The following is a 13,218-nucleotide window of genomic DNA, read 5'->3' on the forward strand; positions in this document are numbered from 1 at the left end:
CACACACCACACACACACCACACACCACACACCACATACACACCACACACACACACCACACACACACCACACACACACACCACACACCACACACACACCACACACACACCACACACCACACACACCACACACCACACACCACACAAACACACACCACACCACACACACACACACAGACGGCGGAGCACTGTTCTGAGTTCTGCAGATATAGTGGTGAAGAAGAAAGACAGTGTCTCAGCCCTTGTGGGACTTACCTCCTGGAAGAGAGAGAGACAGGAAACATACAGGAAAATACCTATTGTTCCTGTCTATCTGTGTGGCTCTCCTCTGGGAGGTAAGGAAAGAGAATAGGATGACGTGATAGGAAGTGGAGGGTGCCCACTTCAGTCCCGTGGTCAGGAAGAGCCTCTTTGAGTACTGACATTTCAGCTGAGATGTGAGTGATGAAAAGGAACCAGTCATTCAAACATCAAAGAGAAGAGTGTTCCAGGAAGAACCACCAGCGCAGGGGTCCTAAGGTGGGACGAATTTTAAGTTTTTAAGCGACGGAGAGATCAGTGTGGCTGGAGCAGAGGTGAGGAGGAAGTGAGTGCAGAGAGGTAGGCAGGAACCAGAATATATCTTGCTTTGAGGACTTTGAATTTTATTTCAAGTACAGTGGGAGTCATGGGAGGGTTTTAGGCAAGAGCATGACGTGGCCATTTGGGCTTCACTGTCAAGAGTGGAGAATAAAATGGTGGTAGATGGATCAGCTGAGGAGCCATTGCGGTCATTTGGGAAACAGTTAGATGGTGGTATGGGCGAGAGTGATTAGAATACAGATGGAGATAAGTGGGCAAGTTTGGAATGTGCTTTGGAGATAAAGCAGACAAGACTTGCTGATGGGCCGCAGGTGGAAGATGAGGAAAGCCAGGAGTCAAGACTGGCTCTTAGATGTAAAGGTTGAACAATTGGGTGAATGTGCCTGCCAGCTGCTACAAATAGGAAGCCTGGAGGGCGAGTCTGGGAGAAGAACTCAAGTTCTTCATGGATAAGCTATGTTTGAGTTGCCCCATCAGACATCTAAGTGAAAATGTTAAGAAAGCAATTAGATATTCAAGTGAAGTTTGGGGGAAAATCAGGGCTGGAGACAGAGATTGGGAAGTCATCAGAACATACATGGTCTTCAAAGTCATGAGCCTGGATGGGATCACTAAGGGAGAACATTCAGAAATGGAAGAAAAGGATGCCCAGGACAGATCCCTGGTACCCTTTAACCTTTAGAGACTGATTAGAGGAGAAGGAGCCAAGAAAAGAGGCAGGGGGAGCAAGGAGGGCAGAAGCCCAGTTTGAGTGGGTTGGGGAGGGAAAGAGGAGGCAGCAATGCTCTTTACATGTGAAAGAAATTAGAGAAATAGTTAGTAGTCAAACAGAGACCTGGAGGTTAAGGGAGATACTTAGAGCATGCACAGAGGGACGATCTAGTAGAGGAGAAATCTGCAGGAGAGAGGGAAGGGATCCAGAGTGCAGGCAGAGGTGGGCTTTGGGAGAAATGAAGGTTCTGTGTCTGTAGAAACAAGAGGAAGGCAGAGAGTCGGCACCCAGATGAAGAGCTATGTAGATCAGGAAGAAGCTGAGGCAGGATTTTCTCTTTGTGTGACTGTGGTCAAGTCATGCCCTTTGCTGAGATGTGTGGGAGAAATAGGTCTGCTCTGATAATGGTGGAGGGGCTTCTCTGAATACATCCACTTGGCTAACAACACCTGCGTTAGCACCTGCTTTATTCATAAGAGACACAGTGTGGTATTGGGGGAACCTGCCCCTAATATTTCAACATAGGTTCTTTCTATTTTCCATAAGTGTCAGCTGGCTGAGAAATAAAGAGAAAGAGTACAAAGAGAGGATTTTTACAGCTGGGTCACTGGGGTTGACATCACATATCAGTAGGACCGTGATGTCCACTTGAGCCTCAAGCCAGCAAGTTTTTTATTAAGGGTTTCAAAAGGGGAGGGGGTGTAAAACAGGGAGTAGGCACAAAGATCACATGCTTCAAAAGGCAAAAAGCAGAACTACTAATAAGGGTCTAACAAAGATCACATGCCTCTGAGGGGACAGGACAAAGGGAAAAAGCAGAACCACTGATAAGGGTCCAACAAAGATCACAAGGCAAAGAGCAAAAGCAGAACTACTGATAAGGGTCTATGTTCAGCAGTGAATGTATTGTCTTGATAAACATCTTAACAGAAAACAGGGTTTGAGAGCAGAGAACCAGTCTGACCACAAATTTACCAGGATGGAGTTTTCCCCCACCCTAATAAGCCTGAGGCTACTGCAGGAGACCAGGGCGTATCTCAGTCCTTATCTCAACCGCATAAGACAGACATTCCCAGAGTGGTCGTTTATAGACCTCCCCCCAGGAATGCATTCCTTTCCCAAGGTATTAATATTAATATTCCTTGCTAGGAAAAGAATTTAGCGATATCTCTCTTACTTGCATGTCCGTCTATAGGCTCTCTGCAAGAAGAAAAATACGGCTGTTTTTGCCCAGCCCCACAGGCAGTCAGATCTCATGGCTCTCTTCCCTCATTCCCTAAAAATTGCTGTTATTCTGTTCTTTTTCAAGGTGCACTGATTTCATATTTTTCAAACACACATGTTTTACAATCAATTTGTACAGTTAACACAGTTATCACAGTGGTGCTGAGGTGATGTATATCCTCACCTTACAAAGATAACAGGATTGAGAGATTAAAGTAAAGACAGGCATAAGAAATTATACAAGTATTATTTGGGAACTGATAAATGTCCATGAAATCTTCACAATTTATATTCCTCTGCCATGGCTCCAGCCGGTCCCTCCATTCAGGGTCCCTGACTTCCTGCAACAGTGTGGAAGGTGCAACCCAGAGCTCATTAGAATAATGGCTCCTAACCACAGAACACACTTCCGGTCCTGCGTAGGTGCTTTCTGTACCTTAGCTCTAATTGTCGCTACACCCTGAAAGGCAGGTATGACTACTATTCCCATTAGAGGTATGAAAACACAGAGAGGGCCAGGCGCAGTGGCTCATGCCTGTAATCCAAGCGCTTTGGGAGGCTGAGGTGGGTGGATCACTTGAGGTCAGGAGTTCCAGACCAGCCTGGCCAACATGGTGAAACTCTGTCTCTACTAAAAATACAAAAATTAGTAGGGGGTGGTGGCGGGTGCCTGTAATCCCAGCTACTCAGGAGCCTGAGGCAGGAGAATCACTTGAACCTAGGAGGCAGAGGTTGCAGTGAGACAAGATGGTGCCACTGCACTCCAGCCTGGGCGACAGAGTGAGACTCCAGCTCAAAAAACAAACAAAGGGGAAGGGGAGATGGCCATGCAACTTTTCTGAAGTGATGGAGTGAGAATTTAAACCCTGCCCCAAACTCATGCTTTTAACCATTACATTCTCTTACCCCAGCAGGGAGAGAAAGGAGTGAAAGGGCTCAGCTAGGAGATGGGCCAGGTGTTGATGCCCTCAGGTTAAATACCTGCCAGTCTTCCCAGCAGAGCAAGGGGACACCAACTGCTCACTAATTCCTAACAAGGGTTGAGGGCCGAGATGTCGGTGGCAGGCTCAGAGGCCAGTGTTCCAGACTCCCTGACACTGACCACCTGAAAGCAGAGGAACTGACCCAGAGGAATTGACCCATCTGTTCAGTCCAAATCCAACAGCGCCGCCCATCACATTTAGGAGTTGGATATCTCAACCGGTCACCAGGGCCCTGGCCAAATCCTCAGCCAAGTTACTGTGGCCTTAAGCTTTTTCAGATGTTTACCGGGAAATAATCTTTGTGTGGTGTTGCAATCCTGGATAAAGCAAGGTCAGTTCTTCTGAATACACTGAGGGCCTGCAGGGCTTCCTCCACACCTCTCCACATGGAGAAAATTCAGGAGTGTTCAAAGCAGAGGCAGCAAGATTTCTGTTTCATTTTTCTTAGTTTCCTGAAATATTAAATTAGTAAAAAACACAAAACCACAGGTGCAGGAATAAGGAGATGGGGTTCCTGTCCCAGGCCTCTCACTTCTTAGCTGGGTGACCTTGGAGAGTTTCCTAAGTTCTCAGCAAGAGGTTTGGCTGTCAGGTGTTGATCATCTGAAATCCATGGATGTCCATGGGACGTTGGGTAGAATGGTTTTTTAGTGTAATTGAATTCCTTTGTGATCTCATGTCTTTTATTTTATGTATTTATGGATATTTTTTGCCAAGCTGTCAAAGGGGCACACGGCACAGAAATGTAGAAACGCTGCCAGAAGATCTGTGGGGTCCCAGCGTGACTCAACGTTCTGTCATTTCCATTAGCGTCCCTTCTGGGATTGGGGCTTCTTTTAACCAAGTCCATCTGGCTGTGGAGGAGTTAAGGGAAGTTTCTCAATGCTGGGTCAGAGAGGTAATAAACAGGAGGCAATGGAACCATTCACAAGTGGGCTGGGGCCCAGGCCCCTGGAGGGAGAGACCCAGGCCCTTGGGCCTCACATGCTGCCATCATCTGGGTAGAGGGGCCGTAGCATCCACGCACTCATAAGCAGAGTTGGGGACCACCCCGAGAGCAGGGGCAAGCTGCAGCCTGAGATGTCTTGGAAGCCATGTGCTGCCTCAAGACAGAAAGGAGAGGAAGGGAGGGAAAGGGTGGGAGCAGGAGAGGAACTGTGACCTGGACCATCCTCCTGTCTCTCGCATCATTTCCACTCCTACAACACGGCTTCTGATCATAAAGTGTGACGTTAGGATAAGTTCTGGTTCAGAGAGGTATCACTGAGCGATCAGCCAGTATCAGACGTGGACACTCATTGTGCCAGGCAGTTTATGTTTCTCTCTTGTAGAAACCATGTATGTATGCATGATGACAACCATCTTCTCAGGGAGAACAGGCTCACAGAGGTCAACAAGTTTGCCCGACACGGCACAGTGAGTGGCCTAACCGAGATTCGCACCTGGATCTGTCTGGCTCCAAAAGGCATGTTTCTTGGTTTGTTAGGCACTGACAAAGCTCTTCCGCACGCACTGTCTGTGAATGGGAACTACCGGCTGGCCTCTCAGCCCAGTGTCAGCCATCCCTCTCCCTCTCAGACTCAGCCGTGCCCACAAGTGAAGAAAAGGATTTCTATGTCTTCACTGAAGTCTGTAAGAAAATGACCTTATTTTATGTATGTATATATGTATGTATGTACTCATGATCTACTTTGTCAAAAGTGGTATTGGACTGTGTCTCGAGTTTGTGTGTGGCCTGGAAGACTTCTTTTAAGTTTTCTGGAATTACTATTTACCAGTGGCTCCTCATCAGGGCTATGTAAAGAGTATTATTGGGTTTGAGAATCACAGTGCACTCCATTAAGAATGGCAAGTGGTTTTTCACGGGCTCCATCTCCTGGAGGGGCAAGTGGGTGGGTACAAGAGAGAGGAGGTGACTAAGAACCACAGATTTCACTGCTTTCCAGATTTGGAAGGGGGCTGAGAAATAGAGTGGACCCACTACAGACTCTAGAATACAGCAATGCACCCCTGGGTCCCATAGACCTTGTCTAGGGTCCGAGAGCCCATTTCCAGAATTATTGGTCGAGTGAGATATTCATAGTAATCTTTGTGCTTTTCCTTTCCACACTTGTGTTGGTGACCCTTCCTCAGCCCAGCGGTCCTTCACTCTGGCTACAAATACTTACCATTAAATGAGAAACTTCGGCACATGAACATTTGAAAGAGTCTCCTTGAGCGGACGGTGAGTCATGCATCCAACAATAAGCCCACAAATCATTCAGGGCTCCAGTGAAGGGGTGCCAGGGAAAATCTTTCATAAGGTGCTCATGGAAGCAAGACAAAGAAAATATTTGATTGGTTAATGTGAAAAGTCCCTCATTCGAGGTTAGTTTGTGGTTCCTAATTGGTTAATCTTAAATTTTGTTTTCCTAGGTTAAAATCATTCCCTCTGAGTTGAGTTTCGGTTGGTTACATAGGAACTCAAGGCCCTGGAGCCATCTCAGCCTAGTGGCTTCTCAATTAATTATCTTAACAGTACTGATTCTAGGGCCAGGCATGGTGGCTTACGCCTGTAATGCCAGCATTTTGGGAGGCTGAGGTGGGTGGATCACGAGATCAGGAGTTCAAGACCAGCCTGGCCAATGTAGTGAAACACCGTCTCAACTAAAAACACAAAAGTTAGCCGGGCGTGGTGGAGTGCACCTGTAATCCCAGCTACTTGGGAGGCTGAGGCAGGAGAATCTCTTGAACCCAGAAGGTGGAGGTTGCAGTGAGCCGAGATTGCACCAGTGCACTCCAGCCTGGCGACAGAGTGAGACTCTGTCACACACACACAAAAAAATTAGCAAGGCATGGTGGCACACGCCTGCAAACCCTGCTACTCAGGAGGCTGGGGCAGGACAATTGCTTGAACCCAGGAGGCAGAGGTTGCAGTGAGTGGAGATCGTGCCATTGCACTCCAGCCTGGGTGAGAGAGCAAGACTCCGTCTCAAAAAAAAAAAAAAAAAAAAGAAAAAGAAAGAAATAGACTTGTTCACCTTTAAAAACATCTCTTGTGTATTGTCACAGTCTATGCTGCAAGCATTGAAGCCTCACGAGCTGCAGCCGCAGCTACCATCATGCAGCTATCACCTGGCCCAGCCCGTAGTGTCTGCTCAGCTTGTGAGTCAGGCTGCCTGTTTGTCCCCCAAAGAGATGTTCATTTCATCTCAGATGAACAAAGAAAACATTCTGCTCATGAGAGGATGGTCGTCAGGGTTTTTCTGACACAGCACTAGAGAGAAGATACTTTGATTGCTATCTTCTTGGTGGGGACCAGCAGAGGTAGAAGCATGTCCACGGTTTTCAAGGGTGAGGTTCATAGAAAGACACTGGTGGCAGAGTCTCTTTGGGCGGGCACTCTAATGTTTCCAGGTGGGAGAGTTTGACCTTTAGTGAAAACGGAAAGGAAAGAGGAGGAGGAGGAAAGCAGCTTCCATTAAGAACTTACAGGCTGGGCGCTGTGGCTCACACCTGTAATCCCAGCACTTTGGGAGGCTGAAGTGGGCGGATAACCTGAGTTTGAGAGTTCAAGACCAGCCTTGCCAACATGGTGAAACCCCGTCTCTACTAAAAATACAAAAATTAGCCGGGCGTGGTGGTGGACGGCTGTAATCTCAGCTACCTGGGAGGCTGAGACAGGAGAATCACTTGGACCTGGGAGGCGGAGGTTGCAGTGAGCTGAGACCGTGCTATGGCACTCCAGCCTGGGTGACAGAGTGAGACTCCGTTCCCCCCAATCCCCACAAAAAGAACCTACCGGGTGGCCTGAAGCACTGTGCGTTCATTTACTACTCCTTACAGCAACCCCGGGAAGAGTGTTGCCCTCTATTATGCTCATCTCTCATTCACTTCCTTCAGTACCCACATACTGTCAGTTTCCACATTCTGTCCATCCAGACTCCAATATTTCTACTTTGTCCCCTCTCTCCTGCCCCAGTGGCAATGCCTGAGCTCAGGCCACCATCTAATTTGACATGAGGAGGTATGAGATCCACTAAGCTCACCACACACGTCACAGCCTTCGAGGGAGCTGCATTAGGACCTGGGTCTTGGATTGAAGGGAATTTCTCTGTCGAGCTATGATTTTGAGACTGACTGAGATTCTCTGGATACTTCTTTCTGTGTCCCCTGCCCCCAGGCCTAAATCTTTGACCTGTTCTCAGAAATTAATCTTTTATTAGTTTAACATTTACTGAGTACTTCCTAAGGACCAGGCATTTTGCTAGATACCCAGAAGATGTGGGGCACAAAATAATACCTTGCCCTTGTGGAGTCTGCTATTCTAGCTCCTTTTCTCTCTGAACAGTTGCTCCAGTCTCCTGCCTGTAGCCTCAGTAATGATCGTGCTCTCTCTGGGAGCAGGGGGTTACCAAGTGGTCTTTATACCAGAAGCTGGACATGGCCTTTAACCAGACAAACTCCCCAAGAGTCAGGAATTCTGCATCCTGTCCTGACAGGCCCTGGGTGACTCTGTTCTGCCCATCCAGGGGCAGGAAGTGGTCTCTTATGTAACCCCCCTCCTTTGGCCACCTCCACTCAAGAGAAGGACAAAGGTTAGGGACTCTTGGCATCTTAGGTGCTCAGTTCAACCATGCAGCATATCACCCTGGGTACCCTGAGACCACAGAGGGACCCTGGCCTCCAGGACAAAAAGCCTACGGACTTGATGTAGGCCAGGGATTTTTCTGGTTTTGGTGTCATGAGCACTCAAGTAGACACGACTTAGATTCATTTTGCCTTTAATGATCAAATGTCTGCTTCCCTGGTACATTCTGTTTCTTTGAACTGGGCTGCTTTGATACAGTTAGAAATAACAGAAATTTAGGAAATCAAACAAACTCAACTTTTAAAAGCAAAATATGTGACAGAAAGATTTGGCTCAGTGAATGTACTTCAAATAGGAAAAGTTCAATCATGAATAGAAGGCTTACGATTTTGAGGGCCAAGAGGCTCATCTGCAGAATGGCTCCTGGGCCTTTCACAGCCCTAAGGAGTGAACACACACTTTGACTTTTTTCTCTGTAATTTGGTCTGAGATGGTCATAAATTCCAGGCTGAGAATTTCACTTCCTTGGGAGTTACCCTCACTCACTCAGAAGGACCCAGCTGATGAGTGGCCTGAAGATTTAGGTATCAACATCACCCATTCCCCATCCCCCCAGCCCTGTGTCTTCATTCTCCTATCCAAGGACCAGGGCTGTGGAAGTTCCCAGAGGCAGGTGCATCCATGTGAGGGGAAGTGACTAGATTTCCCAGAACCCTCTGCTGTAGGAGGGTTGTTTGGGAAGACGTCCATGGACTGCTTAGGGAATTATTACAAGTTCTGTTGCAGGGATGTGCTTGGGTGGGCTGGCTTCAGCTGAGGCTCTGAAGGGACTGGGTTTGAAATAGAGGAGAAGGAAAAGTAAAAAATAAACCCAACCAAAAATACCAAAAAAAAAAAAACCAAAAAAAAAAAAAAACCAAAGCCACCGAAACAGTGGTACAAAGGAAGAAGCCCTGTCCCCGTGAGCAGATGCAGATGGAGTGGTGGGGTCAGCCCAGCCCAGGCCACTGTCCCAGGCCTCCCAAAGCATTTGTGATAGGCTGGGAGGAAAAACAGCTCTGGTCCAGGGACAGCATGGGATTAGGGAGAGGCCCAGGGGATAAATGACCACACGAGGACACCCTCAGAACAGAGGGAGGGCCACAGCGTTTAGATTTGGAAATCAGAGGAGCAGAGGGTGCTTTCCACTTCTACCAGTGGAACCCTGCCATGTAGACTGGCAAGTAGACTAATTCACGTGGCATAGTGAACATTCCAGCTGAAATTATACAGCTCAACTTCTGGCCGGGTGCGGTGGCTCATGCCTGTAATCTCAGCACTTTGGAAGGCTGAGGTGGGCAGATCACGAGATCGGGAGATCGCGACCATCCTGGTCAACATGGTGAAACTCTGTCTCTACTAAAATACAAATCTTAGCCAGTTGTGGTGGCGCATGCCTGAAGTCCCAGCTACTCGGGAGGCTGAGGCAGGGGAATCTCTTGAACCCAGGAGTCAGAGGTTGTAGTGAGCCGAGGTGGCGCCACTGCACTCCAGCCTGGCAACAGAGCCAGACTCCATCTCAAAAAAAAATTATGTATATATATGCAGCTCATCTTCTAACTATATCAACCAACCGGACAACTGCCAGATCTCCGGGTCTCACTGGGATCCATGGACACAAGCTGTAGGTTTCACTATCAGGAGGCTGCCTGAGATCTGTGTCTACTTCTAACATATATGATCTCACTTGCACGCAGAGAGTTGAATCGACTACATGCTCTTTAAGGCCCTTTACGTTTCTGAGCGTCTGTGATTTAATAGAGATCCAGAGCTAAACGCTATTAGGGACAAACCGTGCTGTGAATGCTGGGTGGACAGCAGGGGAAGGAAGAACTCACAGACTGAACCCACCCTCTACGTTGCGAGATCCTACCCAGATCCCCTGAGACTCTGGGGGACGGGGCAGTTTGCAGGCTTCTCTTGATGTTATAACCAACTAAGATGTATCCTATTTTGTCTTATTTCACTTTTGGTATCTTGATAGGTCATTGTTACTTACACCAAGAGACTGTATCTGTGAGAATCTTATAACAGTTCAGTTAAGGAATCCTCTTCAAGTCAAGGCTTATGGAAAGAGTGCAGGTCTGTGAGCCAAAACATGAGGGTTCTAGGCCCAGCTTAGTCGTCAACTTGGCTCTCGCCTTGGCAATGCATCCGCTTTGCCAGGATCCAAGCTTTATCTCTTTCTCGCTACTTTCACATCCTGTGACTGTGTTGCAATACCTAGAACAGGAGGAAGACAGGGCCCAGCAAGGTGGAGGAAAAGATGGAGTCAGCAAGGAAAGTCAGGGGCGGGTCATATTAGCCTGGGAACCATTCAAACCCTTGGGCCCCTAATGACTCTGCTTGTATCTTTAAATGTTTGACGTCCATTGGCTGCTTTCCATCTTCCAAACCATCAGCTCTTACCAGGGCCTGTGGGCCTCCTGGAAACACCAAGACTCACCGGGTCCCCATTTCTTTTCTGCATATGCGTTCACCACGGGGAAGCAGAGCCAGAGAGACGGAGCGTGGCGTGAGGAAGGAGGCCACGTGCAGAGTGCAGCTGGGGAAGATGCTTCTATTTTGAAACTACTGCAGGCCCCCTAGCCTCAGTACCAGGGGAAGACCACACTCCTGGGTAAATACCATCTGCTATTTTCCTTAGATGAAACTGGTTATCTGAAAAAGGAAATACAAAACACAGACTCTATTTTTCTGCACTATGTGTCTCTGATGGTAATAATAATAGTTGTGCAACCTAGAGTGTGGTTATTAAACCTATCTTACGGTCACAAAGGAGCTGTAAGGAAGCCAAGAGGCACAGAAGCCCTGAGGGAGGATTTGGAGGTTTTGCAAATTCCAAACAATTTTGCAGATGAACTGGAGTAACCCACCACAGAGCAGAAGAGACAGACTCAAACTCCAAGTGCATCTTGTCTTTGTGGAGTTTGTCTTGAAACCAGAAGAATTTCCTCCGTGTGTTATTCTCAGTCTTATCCACACGAGGTGGTTCAGCACTCAATCTAGAGGACATTTGTTGAATATAAATGTCTGTCTCCCTAGCACAAAATAACTGGGACATTATTCCATGGAACATTCCATGAGTCCATAGAATAGTTTATTCCATGATCCAAATGGTCTGATTGATTCTTCCACCAAATTCCATAACTAATTACTCTGCGTGTGTGTGTGTGTGTGTGTGTGTGTGTGTGTGTGTGTGTTTGGGGGTGTGGTACTGATCAGCTCAGAGCTGAAGCCCTTGAGCTCCGGGAGAAAAGCACCCTTTTCTGAAAGCTTCTCATGGTGGGATCAGAGCCAGCCTTGGGACTTTAGCGAGGGGTCTGAGACCAATATGAAGAGGGAAGAAAGAAGGGTCTGGACGATTTTGAACCATTTTTGTGGGAAAACAAGATGACTCTCTCATGAAGTACCAACCAGACCTGGAACCCAGGCGCACACACACAGTGTTCCTATCATTCTTCCCTCAGAAGGAGGCTGGTCCTCTCTCCTCCATATGCTTCTAGGGCAGTGAGGGCCCATTCCGGACTCTCCCTCTGTCTCCACCCCTCACGTTGTCTCCGACATGGCCCTTGAGGCTCATTTCACCCGTTTTTGCCTGGGTGAAAATAATGGAGGAGGGCAGTGATCCTGCCCCACACCTGACCCCCACCCATCAGCCCTTGCAGTACTGAACAAGCTGAACTTGGGGATGAATAAGAAAGAGTTTTGAGAAAAGAGGAGAAGCAGAGGAAGACCAGAGTTGTCACTTGGGGACAAAAGTGACCTTACCTTTTGTTGACTCCACATTCCCTTCCTTTGGGAAGCTTTTCTTTCTCTATTTTATAGCAATCTGCCCAGTCCATATGGTTGGATGAGACTGGCTGGCTTTATCCTGTACCACCACTGCAGGGGCAGGCACATGACCCAGCCCGGACACTTAGAGCAATCCCTCAGGCAGGACCCTGCATCCAGAGCGGTCAATCTTCCCTCAGATGTTTGCTGAATCTTTCAGGGAATACTCTCCTTTTCTTCCTTAGGTCACTAGCATGAAGGACCATGTCCATCCAGAACTTCCAAGGACCACCTTAGAATCACATTTCAGGTAAGAGCCTTTTTGCAAATAAAGCAAAACAGAGGAACCGTGGATCTATCACTGAACCCTTGGATCCATCTGTGCCTCAGGCAGAACCACCAGTTACTAACTAGTACAGGTGCATAGAAAGGAGGAGATCAGGCTGAGCATGGTGGCTCATGCCTGTAATTCCAACACTTTGGGAGGCTGAGGTGGGCAGATCACCTGAGGTCAGGAGTTCGAGACCAGCCTGGCCAACATGGTGAAACCCTGTCTCTATTAAAAACACAAAATTAGCCAGGCGTGGTGGTGCATGCCTGTAATGCCAGCTACTCAGGAGGCTGAGGCAGGAGAATCGCTTGAACCCAGGAGGCGGGAGTTGCAGTGAGCTGAGATCCTGCCATTGCACTCTAGCCTGGGTGACAGAGTGAGACTCGGTATCAAAAAACAAACAAACAAACAAAAAACCTAGAAAGGAGATCAGAGGTGAATGTCCTTATCTTGTGGTGATGCTGACCAAAACTCAAAAGGACATGATGGAGAACCAGGAAAGCCAGTGCTGTCATTCATTCCAGGTCTGAAGGCCCAAAAACCAAGAGCTCTGATATTGAAGGGCAGGGGAAGATGGGCGTCTCAGCTCAAGAGGAGAGACAGAATTCGTCCTTCCTCCACCCTTTTGCTCCTTTGGGCTCTCCATGGATTGGGTGATGCCTGTCTACATTGGTGAGGGTGATTTTCTTTACTCAATCAGATGATTCAAATGCAAATCTTTTCCAGAAACACCCTCACAGACACACCCAGAAATAAACTCTTGCCAGCAATCTGGGCATTTCCTAGCCCAAGTGTTACTGGAAAGGGGTCCCAATTCAGATCCCAAGAAAGGGCTCTTGGATCTCGTGCAAGAAAGAATTCGAGGTGAGTCCACAGAGTAAAGTAAAAAGCAAGCTTACTAAGAAAGTAAAGGAATAAAGAATGGCTACCCCATAGACAGAGTGGCCCCAAGGGCTGCTGGTTGGCTATTTTTATGATTATTTCTTGATTATATGCTAAACAAG

This window comes from Mandrillus leucophaeus, unplaced genomic scaffold (assembly GCF_000951045.1).
Source record: "Mandrillus leucophaeus isolate KB7577 unplaced genomic scaffold, Mleu.le_1.0 Scaffold342, whole genome shotgun sequence".
Classification (NCBI taxonomy): domain Eukaryota; kingdom Metazoa; phylum Chordata; class Mammalia; order Primates; family Cercopithecidae; genus Mandrillus; species Mandrillus leucophaeus.